This window comes from Ascaphus truei, chromosome 3, assembly GCF_040206685.1.
Source record: "Ascaphus truei isolate aAscTru1 chromosome 3, aAscTru1.hap1, whole genome shotgun sequence".
Classification (NCBI taxonomy): Eukaryota; Metazoa; Chordata; class Amphibia; order Anura; family Ascaphidae; genus Ascaphus; species Ascaphus truei.
The window spans coordinates 192468464-192483132 of NC_134485.1; positions in this window are offsets into that span (position 1 = coordinate 192468464).

Below are 14669 nucleotides of genomic sequence, written 5' to 3' on the forward strand. Positions count from 1 at the left end.
AAGGATTCTTTCGATCTAGAACTCATTTTCAGTTTTCTATTTTTTCAGTTTTTATTGATTATTTACAATGAATTATTTAGATCCAAAATGTAACAATACACTCGTGCCCTTTGCTCCACTTTTAAGGTAATACTGTGTCGTACTGTACTTGTAATAGGAATTAATCTTTGGTTAACACAGAATACTATATACTGTTTTATCAATAGGTACAATCTTCCTTAACTGGATAATGGGATTATATTTAGGAAAGCCTCACTTGTGGCTTTTTAATATATTCTAATGTATGTACCATACCTTTTGAATTGACACCTATTCCCTATCTATCAAAATAAAAAAGTGATAGTTCCCTTACAACTCTGTTAACTATTCACAGTGAGGCTCTTCGTTCTACATCTCCAATGTACCAGAGTTCCAGAACCTTCACTCCACTCTATATCCCCAAGTGATGTCACTATCACCCTGGATACAAAGGGTGGGGCTTACATTCTGCAGAATTATCCTGCATTAACCCATAAGTTAACCCCTTAGTAGGCCCAGTAGGGGGGCTACATGTCCCCATTCTGATTTTCACACATAAGTAACCACATCAATAATCGCAAACTTTGTTTTTTTTATATGCTTTATTATTCAATTATTATTTTTCTTGTCTATTTTCAAACGAATCATCATTGGCAGTGCTTGAAAAATCACCCAAAAAATCTACTCACCGAACCCAAAAATTTACTCGCCACATAGCCCCGCCCCCAGTGTCACCCTAGCCCCGCCCCCAGTCCCGCCCCTAGCCCCGCCTTTAAGAAAAGAAATTAAATAAATTCCTAGAAAGAACTAATACCATTCGTTTTTGTCATAACAGTTTATTTATTGTATTACATTTATACTTTACTACTAGACATTGCCAAATCTTTGGGAGCTGATGCTCGTACTCTTGGGCGTGGGCAGCAATTAGCCTTGTTAAGGACAGCCTATCCGCCTGCCACTCTGGCTGGGGTACGAAACCCTAATCCTCCAGAGAACTTAGACTTTGGAGCCCGGAACTTATATGGTTCTGCCCCTCGGTCCCATTCAGTACCGTCACCTCCCCCTGAACATTCCCCTAGTCTGGAACGTAGCCCCAAGGGAGCGAGTGGTGATCATGGTGACTATAGTGATTAACCCCAGTTATCTAGACCTGTTATGCCTGTTATGACAGTGTGCGGCTCAGGGAGCCACGCCGCCGTCGGCACACTCCTCACTCACTTTAGTCGGTTGACGGGACCCCCACGCTACCCGCTCCCATCACCGCTGGCAACGCCGGTCCGTCGGACAGCCACCCCACTTCTGGTGAACGTGCGTGCACACGCTCAAAAAACTCTCTCCTCACGCCGACTTCAGGCACGCGCGATGAGCACACGGACCCCCGCTCGGCACGTACAGGCTTCCTCCCAGCACTCAGAGGCATTCATTCCATCTGATCTCTGCTTCCTACTCTCCATCCCACAGTCCTTGTGGTAATTTGGCTGAGGATAATCATAGTTGCATTGTACTTATCTCTTTTCTGCCTCCACAGTCTTGCTTTGTCTTGTCTTGCTGTTCCTCATTCTGTGTATCGACCCGGCTTCCTACAACGATCCGCACATCTCAAAACCTGACCTCGGCATCCGGACAACGGCAACTCTACTCTCTCCAAACCCGGCCATGGTTAACAGTACCTGCAATGATCTGCACCTCTCCAACTCTGACCACGGTAAGTATATCGACCATCCGTACCTCTCCAACCCCGACCCAGCTACCTTGACTAATCTACACTTCCGTGGCTCCAACGCCATAATCCTCGCATTGATTTGACCAATAGAGAACCTGTCCAGTGGCGCACCCATTGGTTGGTGGCTTGTTCACGTTTGAAAAGGAGGCGAACTTCCTACCTGAGGTATACGAAGAATTTCACAATGTCTTCAATAAAGCACGATCCGAAATCCTAAACCCACATCGTCTCTTCGATTGTCCTATTGACCTTTTGCCGGTTTGGTGCTTGCCAGGGGAAGATCTTATCCACTCTCACTCCCGGAGACTAAGGCCATGAACGATTATATCCGAGAGAACCTAGAGAGGGGGTTTATTCAGAAATCCTCTTCCCCAGCCGGAGCCGGATTCTTTTTCGTCAAGAAGAAGGACGAGTCCCTGCGGCCATGCATTGATTATAGAATAAGATTACTCTAACTAATCGTTACCCCTTACCCTTGATCTCTGAACTTTTCGACTACCTAAAGGGGTCAACTATCTTCACCAAGTTGGACTTGCGCGGTGCCTATAATTTGGTGAGAATTCGCCAGGGTGATGAATGGAAGACGACATTCAATACCGACGATGGTCATTATGAGTATCTTGCCATGCCCTTTGGTCTATGCAACGCTCCTGCTGTCTTTCAAGACTTCGTCAATGAGATCTTCCGGGACCTTCTCAACAAATTTCTCATTGTTTACCTAGATGACATTATGATTTTTTTCCAGGAAAAAATGCCCAGGAGCACGTCGGTCACGTTATACAGGTACTGTTACGCCTTCGAGAAAATCGTCTATTCGCCAAGTTGGACAAATGCCAATTTCATTGAACTTCCATGGCATTTTTGGGATATATAATCTCCGATTCCGGCTTCTCCATGGATCCAGCTAAGCTCAAGGCAGTCCTAGACTGGCCCCGGCCTACCACTCTCAAAGCCATACGATGTTTCTTGGGCTTCACGAACTATTATCGCAGGTTTATCTGGAACTTCTCTTCTATGGTAGACCCCATCACAGCCTTAACCAAGAAAGGTGCAGATCCTGCCTCATGGTCTTCAGCTACTATCCTAGCCTTCGACCATCTGAAGAAAGCCTTTGTGTCAGCTCAAATCCTCATACACCCAGTCCCCAAACTACCGTTTTCCCTGGAGGTGGATGCGTCCGACTTGGGGCCGGTGCCATCTTATCTCAAAGAAAGTCATCTCTGGCAAGACTGCAACGCTATGCATTTTTTTCTAAAATATTTTCTTCTGTTGAGCAGAATTATGACGTGGGGAACCGGGAACTTCTGGCAAACAAGTTTGCCCTTGAACAATGGAGGCACTTCTTGGAGAACAGAGAATCCTATCACCATCCTATCACCATCTTAACCGACCATAAGAATCTACTCTACATAGAGTGCGCTCGTTCCAAAAACCTGAAGGCCGAAGCTCTTTCACGTGAGTTCATCGCTGAAGTTAAATCCGTGGATCATCTGGAGACAGTGCTTCCTTCCAAATATATAATCTCTGCTAACACCTTTGATGTTATGGACGACATCCATCTGGACCAATCATGTTCCAGATGGTCTCCAAATCCCTGAGGGCCGCCTTGTCATGGCGAAGGGGTATCCAAGCCATTAATAAAAGGTATTTAGCCCGGCTGCGTGCCCCTGAAGGAGATTGGGAACTGTAGAGTGTCAGCTCTGCAACCCAACCAGGGTAATAATACTGCAAAATGTATTCAAAATGCCTGTGTCTCTCCCCCCTGGGATAAGGGGGCAAGATAACACCATGTACCGACTGTATAAGCCATGTAGCAGGGTCCCCTGAGTCATATTATAAATGAGAAGTGTAAGCTCTGCAGCCCACTGTGAGTTGAGAGCCTGTGCATGCATTAGAATTGTCTTTGTGCGTCCGGCTAGGGATAAGTGGACCACAACGCTAAAATGAGCTACATTGGCTGGCTGCAGTCCTATTAATGTTTAATATAACATGTCTAAAATGCGCCCGCTAGGAATAAGGGGCTTCTGTCACTGTTTAAAGGGTTAATTGGATAAGGGTGTATGTGGTTATGAGGTGGGGCCTGGCATTGCAAAACTGTATCACTGTGTAACTGCAGACAAAGCAAGGGAAGTCTTAACCGCAAGCTAAATTGGATAAGTGGTCTGCGGTCATGAAAAGATGCCGGATTGCAACAATGTATATAATGTTGTCTCATCATCCACTTAAGGTCAATTGGGAAAGTGCATCTGCGGTTATCAATTGGGTCCGGGCATTGCAACATTGCACCCTGGCCCCAAACCGCAGACTGGGGAAAAGTTAGACCACAAACCACATCCAGACCACACATGATTAACTTACTAACTTTTGATAGGAATGTCCTAGCTTTCTGATTTTTGGTATGCAGAGTGCAAGGGGGTAAACATGTAATCAGGTATGGTTATGACACTTTAAACATTTATATAAAGCTATAACTGAGAGTGGATCTGATTTTAGTATTTTAAAGTTATAGGAACCAGGGCATTTACATTTCAGCTAGGCAGTGGATACATTAAGCATTCCCTATTGTCATTTGTGATCAACCATTACAGGGATGAGTCATGCATAATGTAAGTCCGGACATCTGAGACTCCCTGTGGAGATGACTCCAGAGTACCTGTGAAAGTCCGGGGCTTCAAAACTGGTGAAAGTGCTAAATGTCAGGAAATGTATATAAACCGTTTGCCTAGCAGATGTCAGGGCATCCTGGAGAAAGGTAGACATTCTGCCGCCATGCAAGGGGGCTTGGTCAGGTATGCTAAGTGGGTTAAGTGTGAGGTTAGCGCATGACTCTTCGCATACCGTGAAGCCCTTTGCCCTTTGCCCGGCTGCAGGAACTGTTGGCAAGCTTGCCATAGGGTGGGATTTTGCAGGCAGAGAATTCCGACGTCGGATCCTAGAGCATATTAGCTCTATCAAAAACAGTGCAGACACCCCAGTATCGAGACACGTGAGGGAGTATCATCAAGGTGATGTCAAATCACTGGTATTTCAGGGTATTGACAGGGTTATTCCTACCAACAGAGGGGGGGACTGGAACAAAAAACTCCTGCAGAAGGAATCCAGATGGATTTTTACATTATCCACCCTAGCCCCCGGAGGACTTAACGAGGGGTTTCTGTATACCCCATTTCTATGAGTAACACACTGCCTATAAGCTAGAAGGATATTTCTTTCCCTCCAGACAGGTATTTTATATCTCTTTGTATAGCTAATACCATAGAAGTGGAAGGTGTGCAATACATATATGTATTTCTATTTTCCCTGCAAAAGGCTCTGGAGAATAGCCTTTCAGCAGGTGAGAAAATTATATAACATCATACAGAAGTACATGTACATTGATGTTTAACGAAGCACCCCAGAACACCATCACCATACCCCTGTTATGCCATGTCCCCTATGGTCACCTACCTATATATGAGCATCCATTGTTCAATATCCATCTTCTGCTTGGGACAAAGTCTCTATACACAAACAGTAAATACTGCAATTTACAGACATTAACCACACAGAGTCTTAAGATCATATTTGTTTTATTCATCATAGAAATACATCTCTAGATACCTACTTCACTGTATGGATCAATAGGTCATTGGAGATATAACAGCCTTCTATGTACACAAGGAGAGAGATATATATGTATCTGTGAGCAAACTCTGCACTCAGGACTCCAACATTTTTGAGCAACATATCTGCACTTAATCATTCATATGGGTTAAGGGATCATTGACCAATATATGAACAACTTAGGAACAGGATACATACCCTGCATGCATCTCTGTTTAAATCCTTGCTGTCTGTAGTCATTATTAGCCCCGGTCTCCACACAGGAGGAGGAGCAACAAACCAGTGAGCCGCGCGATTGGCTATGGGGTTTCCCAAGCGGCCAATTAGATAGTAAACCGGCTCACTAGAGGAATACAGCCCCCTCCCCTACATACAGGGGGGGTGCGTCAGTGCATGACGCCGCGCGATAGGCTTATTCAAGGATCCAATCAATGGAGCCCTGTGATTTGCTGCTATAGCAACAGGACCCTATAAAAATACAGTCTAATCATCAGGAACCCGCCCCCGATGAAGCCAGTTACGGTGAAACGTACGTAGGGTACGTCTGACGTCACCGTCACGTGACGTCGGCTCATCGGTGAGGTGTGTGTGATATACTGTCTGAGTGCTTTGTAGACTGCGTTCGTGGGCAGCAAGAGCACTCAGACCCTAGGGTTGATCAATTATATATCTGCAGTGAATGTGGCTGGCCTCATACTAGACCTGTCAAAATAAAGCTTACAACAGTGCATTTAATGACACCATGTGCAGTGAGTAGTGGCTGCTTCAACTCAGCCAGCAATATACTCAGTCTCACATCCAACAGCTAAGCATATTCATCTGCCTTTACCTCCTTCCATTGCTTTTGGCTAGGGGTCTGATATATACCTATACATATCCAGTATAGTGATCACCCTTACTATAGGGTCCACTAAGTATTAATTAGAGAGGTATTTATATATAATTATACCTCCACTAAACACCCTATCACACCTCTCCGTCTTTTAATATCATTGTATGTTTGTTTTTTGTATGTGGTTATTCCAAACAATTTATTTTAATCAGGTATAATAAAATTTAAGTTTTAATTAGGGTGAACCTCTCCAGTGCCACACTAAAGGGATTCTTTCTTTCTTTATATTCACTATATGTACACTCCCTGTGAGCACCACCCTCCTTTAGCAATTGTTTGGATTAGATTCCCTCCTCAGCTTGAGCAGAGTTTACAATCTGCAGCTTCCAACTGCATGCAGATTTCTTTTCTGTTAACCCTGTGTTGGAGCCCTTTAGCTCCGTTCCTTTACTCTAGCTCGCCTCCACACTATGTCGGGCTTCATCACCACTGATATCAATTTTAGCTCATGGCTAACGGAGTCTGAAACTTTATTTGACCTGGAAACAGAAAGATCAGAAACAACTGAACTTCCGGGTATCAAAGACTATTTCAGATCCCTAGAGAAAACCTTTAAACAACAGGCTAGACTCTGGTGGGATATCAAAAGCTTGGAGAAATATATTTCGGCCAAACTAGTACCCAGAGGTCTACGCCCAGAGGTAATTCCCTCATATATGTGCCCGGAGAGGGAATTTGTATTAGAATGGGAAAAAATACTATTACAATGTTCCCATGATCTAATGATATTGACAGTGAAGTATGAAACTGTGAAACTCGACACAGTAAAGAGTGACCTCAGCAATTTAAAGAAAGAGGTCACTAAGTGGAATATGAACGAAAAGTTCATTGAATATGAAGTCCAATTAGAGAAAACTATCAGTAGGTATACCCAAGAGTTAAAAAACAGAAAACACAGAAAACTCTTGAGGGATACCAAAGACTTCCAGGAGGGTAAAATCTTCAAATATCATAATAAGAAACCACAAACCCAAGAGCAAACTACTGTTCTGAGTGATTATTCTACCGATTGGAACTCCTCTGACACAGACAGTTCATCCCAACCTAAGCAACATCAGAAAGAATACACAAAAACACAAATTACTACTAGATCCAAAAAGGCACAAGAATTTTCTAACACCACACCCTCCACCTCTTTTTTAGGGCAGGAACCCTTGCCAGGTCCTCCAGACCCATTTTTAAGAGAACGAGGAGGGGCCAGGGGGGGAAGAAGAAGAGGGCAAAGGAACAGAAGGCAATGGGGCTTCACCAGAGGGGGCTATCACTAAATCAATTGATGAGTGACAACTTTATCATCAATCTCAGTCCTTTTACCCTTACCGACTCCCATATCAGAGTCCTTAGAAAGGGCCTCGCCTACTCCCCCACGACCAATATGGATTTATTTGAAACCGTTAAAGATACTCATTTATTTGCAAGGAAACTCTTACTCCACAAACACTTCAAAAAGTACAAGCTAAACCAAGCCATACAAGCTGGAATGGAAGACCCGAGTGATCTAGATGTAGCCTGCTATGACACACTCCTAAACTTATGGGAAGAAAGTGAGGTTACACCGGGGATGGGTCCATACACACAACTAAGACCATCTAGCACATTCACACCGGGAATGTATGGAAATAGTAACGTCGATACTTTTGTCAAACTTGTCGTACAAGACCTTAGTAAAATACAAAATATTCGAAACATGGGGAATATGAACCAACAAGAAAGGATAGCTTTGAAAGAATTATCAGAGAACATCAATATTACAATAAAACCCTCTGACAAAGGGGGAAATATTGTTCTGATGAAAACTGATAACTATATCAAAGAAAATTTGAGGTTATTAAGCGATGTTTCCTGTTACCGAGTTCTTGATAAAGACCCTACTGTCCAATTCCAGTCTGAATTAAAAACACTTTTGGATAGAGGTCTAGAAAATCAAGTAATATCTAAAAATGAACATCAATTTATGTTCAACAGGGCACCTCAAATAGCCACTTTTTATACTATCCCCAAGGTACACAAAAATAGATCCCATCCTCCCGGACGCCCTATCGTATCCGGAATAGGCAACATCACGGAGGGTCCGAGTGTGTACCTTGACAAGGTTCTTAGACCTTTTGTCCTAACTCTCCCATCCTATGTAAGAGACACTCAAGATGTGCTCAGTAGACTAGAAGGGATAACGGTGGATAAAGGCACCCTTCTGTGCAGCCTGGACGTGGAATCACTGTATACCAGCATACAACATCCAGTTGGTATACAAGCTACATCATATTTTCTACGGGCCAGGGGCACTCTACATACCAATCACAATCAATTCATCTGTGATCTCTTACATTTTGTGCTAACACACAATTATTTCTTGTTCAATGATAAAGTCTACCTCCAGGTACAGGGTACTGCTATGGGGACAACATGTGCCCCCACTTATGCAAACCTGTACCTGGGGTGGTGGGAGAAACACACCATTCTAAGCGATACTTTACAGGAATACACAGATAACATCATATTATGGCTGCGCTATATCGATGATGTGTGTATACTATGGAAGGGGAGCCAAACTTCATTCAACAAATTTGTGGAAATCCTTAACACCAATACACACAATCTAAGACTCACACATGAGATTAGCAACAAAAGCATCGTATTCCTAGATTTATGTATCAGCATTAGCAATGAGGGTGTAATTACCACCTGTACCCATACCAAAAAAACGGCCACAAACAGCTATCTCAGAGCAGATAGTCATCATCCCGTTTCCCTTATCAAGGGAATACCGACAGGACAATTCCTACGTATAAGGAGGAACTGCTCTGAGATAGCTGACTTTAAGCTACATGCAGAGGCTATGAGCCAAAAATTCCTACAACGGGGATATAGCCACAAAATCATCAAGAAAGCCTATCACAGGGCACTCGTGACACCGAGAGAATCCCTCCTGCATGTAAAAGCAAAACCGGAGGACAAGAAAATTGTTCGCTTCATTGGCACCTACAATGCACAATGGGGGAGTATCAAAAGTATTTACTCCAAATTTTGGCACATACTAATCCAGGACCCAGACCTCAAAGAGGTTTTGAATGATACACCTACTTTGGTAGGTAGACGAGCTAAAAATCTGAAGGACACCTTGGTCCACAGTCACTTTGTTAAACCCAAAAGTGTCTCCTCGAATACATGGCTTCCACCCAAACCACAGGGAACATACAAATGTGGGTCGTGCAAGGCATGTCAATACATAAGAACTAGCAAAACGTATACAAACAAGGGTAAGGAGTACACCACACAGGGTTTCTTTAATTGCAAATCAATGAAAATTGTGTATCTCATTACATGTTGTTGTAACCTACAATATGTAGGAAAAACAGGCAGAGAATTCCGACGTCGGATCCTAGAGCATATTAGCTCTATCAAAAACAGTGCAGACACCCCAGTATCGAGACACGTGAGGGAGTATCATCAAGGTGATGTCAAATCACTGGTATTTCAGGGTATTGACAGGGTTATTCCTACCAACAGAGGGGGGGACTGGAACAAAAAACTCCTGCAGAAGGAATCCAGATGGATTTTTACATTATCCACCCTAGCCCCCGGAGGACTTAACGAGGGGTTTCTGTATACCCCATTTCTATGAGTAACACACTGCCTATAAGCTAGAAGGATATTTCTTTCCCTCCAGACAGGTATTTTATATCTCTTTGTATAGCTAATACCATAGAAGTGGAAGGTGTGCAATACATATATGTATTTCTATTTTCCCTGCAAAAGGCTCTGGAGAATAGCCTTTCAGCAGGTGAGAAAATTATATAACATCATACAGAAGTACATGTACATTGATGTTTAACGAAGCACCCCAGAACACCATCACCATACCCCTGTTATGCCATGTCCCCTATGGTCACCTACCTATATATGAGCATCCATTGTTCAATATCCATCTTCTGCTTGGGACAAAGTCTCTATACACAAACAGTAAATACTGCAATTTACAGACATTAACCACACAGAGTCTTAAGATCATATTTGTTTTATTCATCATAGAAATACATCTCTAGATACCTACTTCACTGTATGGATCAATAGGTCATTGGAGATATAACAGCCTTCTATGTACACAAGGAGAGAGATATATATGTATCTGTGAGCAAACTCTGCACTCAGGACTCCAACATTTTTGAGCAACATATCTGCACTTAATCATTCATATGGGTTAAGGGATCATTGACCAATATATGAACAACTTAGGAACAGGATACATACCCTGCATGCATCTCTGTTTAAATCCTTGCTGTCTGTAGTCATTATTAGCCCCGGTCTCCACACAGGAGGAGGAGCAACAAACCAGTGAGCCGCGCGATTGGCTATGGGGTTTCCCAAGCGGCCAATTAGATAGTAAACCGGCTCACTAGAGGAATACAGCCCCCTCCCCTACATACAGGGGGGGTGCGTCAGTGCATGACGCCGCGCGATAGGCTTATTCAAGGATCCAATCAATGGAGCCCTGTGATTTGCTGCTATAGCAACAGGACCCTATAAAAATACAGTCTAATCATCAGGAACCCGCCCCCGATGAAGCCAGTTACGGTGAAACGTACGTAGGGTACGTCTGACGTCACCGTCACGTGACGTCGGCTCATCGGTGAGGTGTGTGTGATATACTGTCTGAGTGCTTCGTAGACTGCGTTCGTGGGCAGCAAGAGCACTCAGACCCTAGGGTTGATCAATTATATATCTGCAGTGAATGTGGCTGGCCTCATACTAGACCTGTCAAAATAAAGCTTACAACAGTGCATTTAATGACACCATGTGCAGTGAGTAGTGGCTGCTTCAACTCAGCCAGCAATATACTCAGTCTCACATCCAACAGCTAAGCATATTCATCTGCCTTTACCTCCTTCCATTGCTTTTGGCTAGGGGTCTGATATATACCTATACATATCCAGTATAGTGATCACCCTTACTATAGGGTCCACTAAGTATTAATTAGAGAGGTATTTATATATAATTATACCTCCACTAAACACCCTATCACACCTCTCCGTCTTTTAATATCATTGTATGTTTGTTTTTTGTATGTGGTTATTCCAAACAATTTATTTTAATCAGGTATAATAAAATTTAAGTTTTAATTAGGGTGAACCTCTCCAGTGCCACACTAAAGGGATTCTTTCTTTCTTTATATTCACTATATGTACACTCCCTGTGAGCACCACCCTCCTTTAGCAATTGTTTGGATTAGATTCCCTCCTCAGCTTGAGCAGAGTTTACAATCTGCAGCTTCCAACTGCATGCAGATTTCTTTTCTGTTTACCAGCATTGGACAACAGAATTCATCTTCTACAGGACTCATGGAGAAGAATCCAGGAGAATCTGAAAGACCGCTTCTGTCGCAGGATCCGGAAATTTACCTTAGGAGACAGGGTATGGTTATCTACCAAAAACATACGCCTCAAGGTACCCACGCTCAAACTGGCACCTAGGTTTCTCTGTCCCTATCCTGTAATACAGAAGATCAACCCGGTGGCATATCGCCTGCGCCTTCCTCCATCAATGAAGATCCCCTCTATCTTTCATGTATCCCTGCTAAAACCCGCTTTCCAAAGCTTGCGCTTCTCCGATACAACCTCACAACCTCCTCCTCTACTCGTACAAGGGCAACAGGAGTATGAGATCCAGTCTATTGTGGACTCTAGGATTTCCAGAGGGGCAGTACAGTTCTTGGTCCACGGGAGAGGCTTTGGACCAGAGGAACGCTCTTGGGTTCCCCACCATCATCTTCCCACCCCCAGACTCGTACGGACTTTCCATCTGAAGCATTTATTCAAACCAGCTTGGAAACGCCTGAAGGTTGCTTCTGAGGGGGAGGGGGGGGGGGGTACTGTGAGGCTCAGGGAGCCACGTGGCCGTCGGCGCACTCCTCACTCACCTCAGTCGGCAGACAGGACCCCCGCACTATCTGCTCCCATCACCGCTGTCAACGCCGGTCTGTCGGACAGCCCCCTGGCTTTGGCGCACGCGCTCCAGCTTCAAAAACTCTCTCCTTACGCCGACTTCAGACGCGCGCGCGGCACGTACAGGCTTCCTCCCAGCACTTAGAGGCATTCATTCCACCTGATCTCTGCTGCCTACTCTCCTACCACAGTCCTTGTTAGCTACACACACCCCCATGCTGCAGGTTGCTCATTGGACACTCTTTCCTATTTATGCTTAGCTGCCCACTGGCAATTTGGCTGAGCATATTCACAGTTGCATTGTACTTACCTCTTCTCTGCCTCCACAGTCTTGCCTTGTCTTGCTGTTCCTCATTCTATGTACCGACTTGGCTTTCTACGACGATCCGCACATCTCCAAATCTGACCTCGGCATCCGGACAACGACAACTCTACACTCTCCAAACCCGACCACGGCTATAGTACCTGCAACGATCCGCACCTCTTCAACCCTGACCCAGCTACCTTGACTAATCTACACTCCAGACGTGCCCTCGTGGCCGCAGGTGGCGTTATATCTTTTCCCACCTCAGCACCGTGGTCCTGCCTTCTTTGTGGTGCGCGCAGCGTGACAGACAGTAGCTATTCCTGCGGTGAAGATGGTAGCATGTGTGACTGATAAGATGACAGACGGGGCAGACGCCTTTCCATGGTAGGATCCACAATTTAGGGGATATGTGCCCCACTTAAAATGAACTAGGTTCGTGTTAGAACGGGGATCCCATACCGACATTGGTGGGAGGATGGTTATTTCTCTGCGGAGCAACAACCAGAGATAATACACGAGCGTTGTGCCAAGATGAAGGAGGGCCTCTTCTCTCGGCCCGAGGCTGAGGACTCAACTAGTGAGCCTCTATGGGTAAGACCCATATACTGGGTACTACCAGGTCAGGCCTACGAGCACAATTTGACCAATAGTAGTTGCGCCAATAGGGTGCTTGTCCAAAGATTTAGATTGGAAGGATACGACTACCCTTACCTTCTGGAGGATCTAATGCGCAAGGCAGAAAGGAGTAGGGAGAAGTTGGTGCGTGTAGCTATCATGGACCATGTCATGCAACGTTTTCATATAAATGCACACCAACGGGAGGAACGATTCGCTTACCTGAGTAAAACATGGCATGTAGGCCATAATGTGCACCTTGCTAGGGTATAGTATGTCACTGAAAATGGCCGCAAGCGTTACTATTCTATAACGGTGTATGACAGTGAGGGGAACTTGATGCACAAACCTGACCTGGCTCACTATTATTGACGGTCCAAATGTACTGTTTGATGTGTTGAATTGTTCATTGCATTTTATGTTAAAATGTGTAACTATGTGGTGTATGTTACGCCCTCCTGTGGGGTCGTGAGGGCATTTCAAAACCAAAGGGAGAGTGTAGTCCAGTCCCCTGGGACTACTAATTTCCTGGACTCAAGCCAATTCCTAATAATTCCAATGTAGCTGTAATCTATACACAATTTATATTATTGATTAACAGAGGTAGGTTAGTTCCTGTTTCAATAATCAGTATATTATTTAATTCCCAACATGATAATAAGTTTTAATATGTAACGTTAGTTTTATCACATATATTGTCCCCAATAGTTAGTTAAACTGAAAATGTATTATATTTCTATTTGCATAAGAAACATACATATTTGATCATTATGACTAGTAAATTTGTTAAATAGAGGGATTTTTTAAGAGTTTCCCCACATCACACTTTCCAATAGTTATAATATCTCAGCCATTATTCTATTAATTTTGAACATAATAAATATACATTATTATCTTTTATCATTTCTTATACAGTACATCTTAAAATCATGATAACAGTTATATAGTGTTGGTCAGGGATTATATCAAATGAAGAATCCATTACTTATAATATACTATTGTAAAAAAAGGTGTCCCAACAGTAGGTTGTCTGGATTGAGGCAACATATTTAAAAGCAAAACGTTGGCATGACCAAACAAGACCGTTCTCTCCTTTGTGAAAGAAAACATCTAAATATATTGTAGTGCTGGTATTGGGGTTTAATTACTGGAATTTTTAAAACTCATAAACATGACAAGTGCTCCTACATTGACTCTTAGAGGCATATTCTATATACAGTTGTCTGAAGCATCTGTCCAGGAAATCTTTGGCCGAAAATCACCATTGACTTTGATGGGAATTTCCATCCTAAAATGGCCCAAACATGCCACTTCGGAATATAGTATATCCCCATTAGTGGGTTATTCATTAAATCTGGGTACTATCACACAGAAACTACCATCAGAATTAGAACTATCGTAGTTTAATAAACCCTCTTAAACACTTTGGTCTTAAGACTCAATTAAAGGTTTGCAGATTGGGAAACAAGTAATCAAATTGACCTGATTTCCAGACGACTTGCTTCCGTTTTGTTCAGACTCATATGATCAGATAACACTAATAATGCAAATTATTGATATCTTTCAAACTTT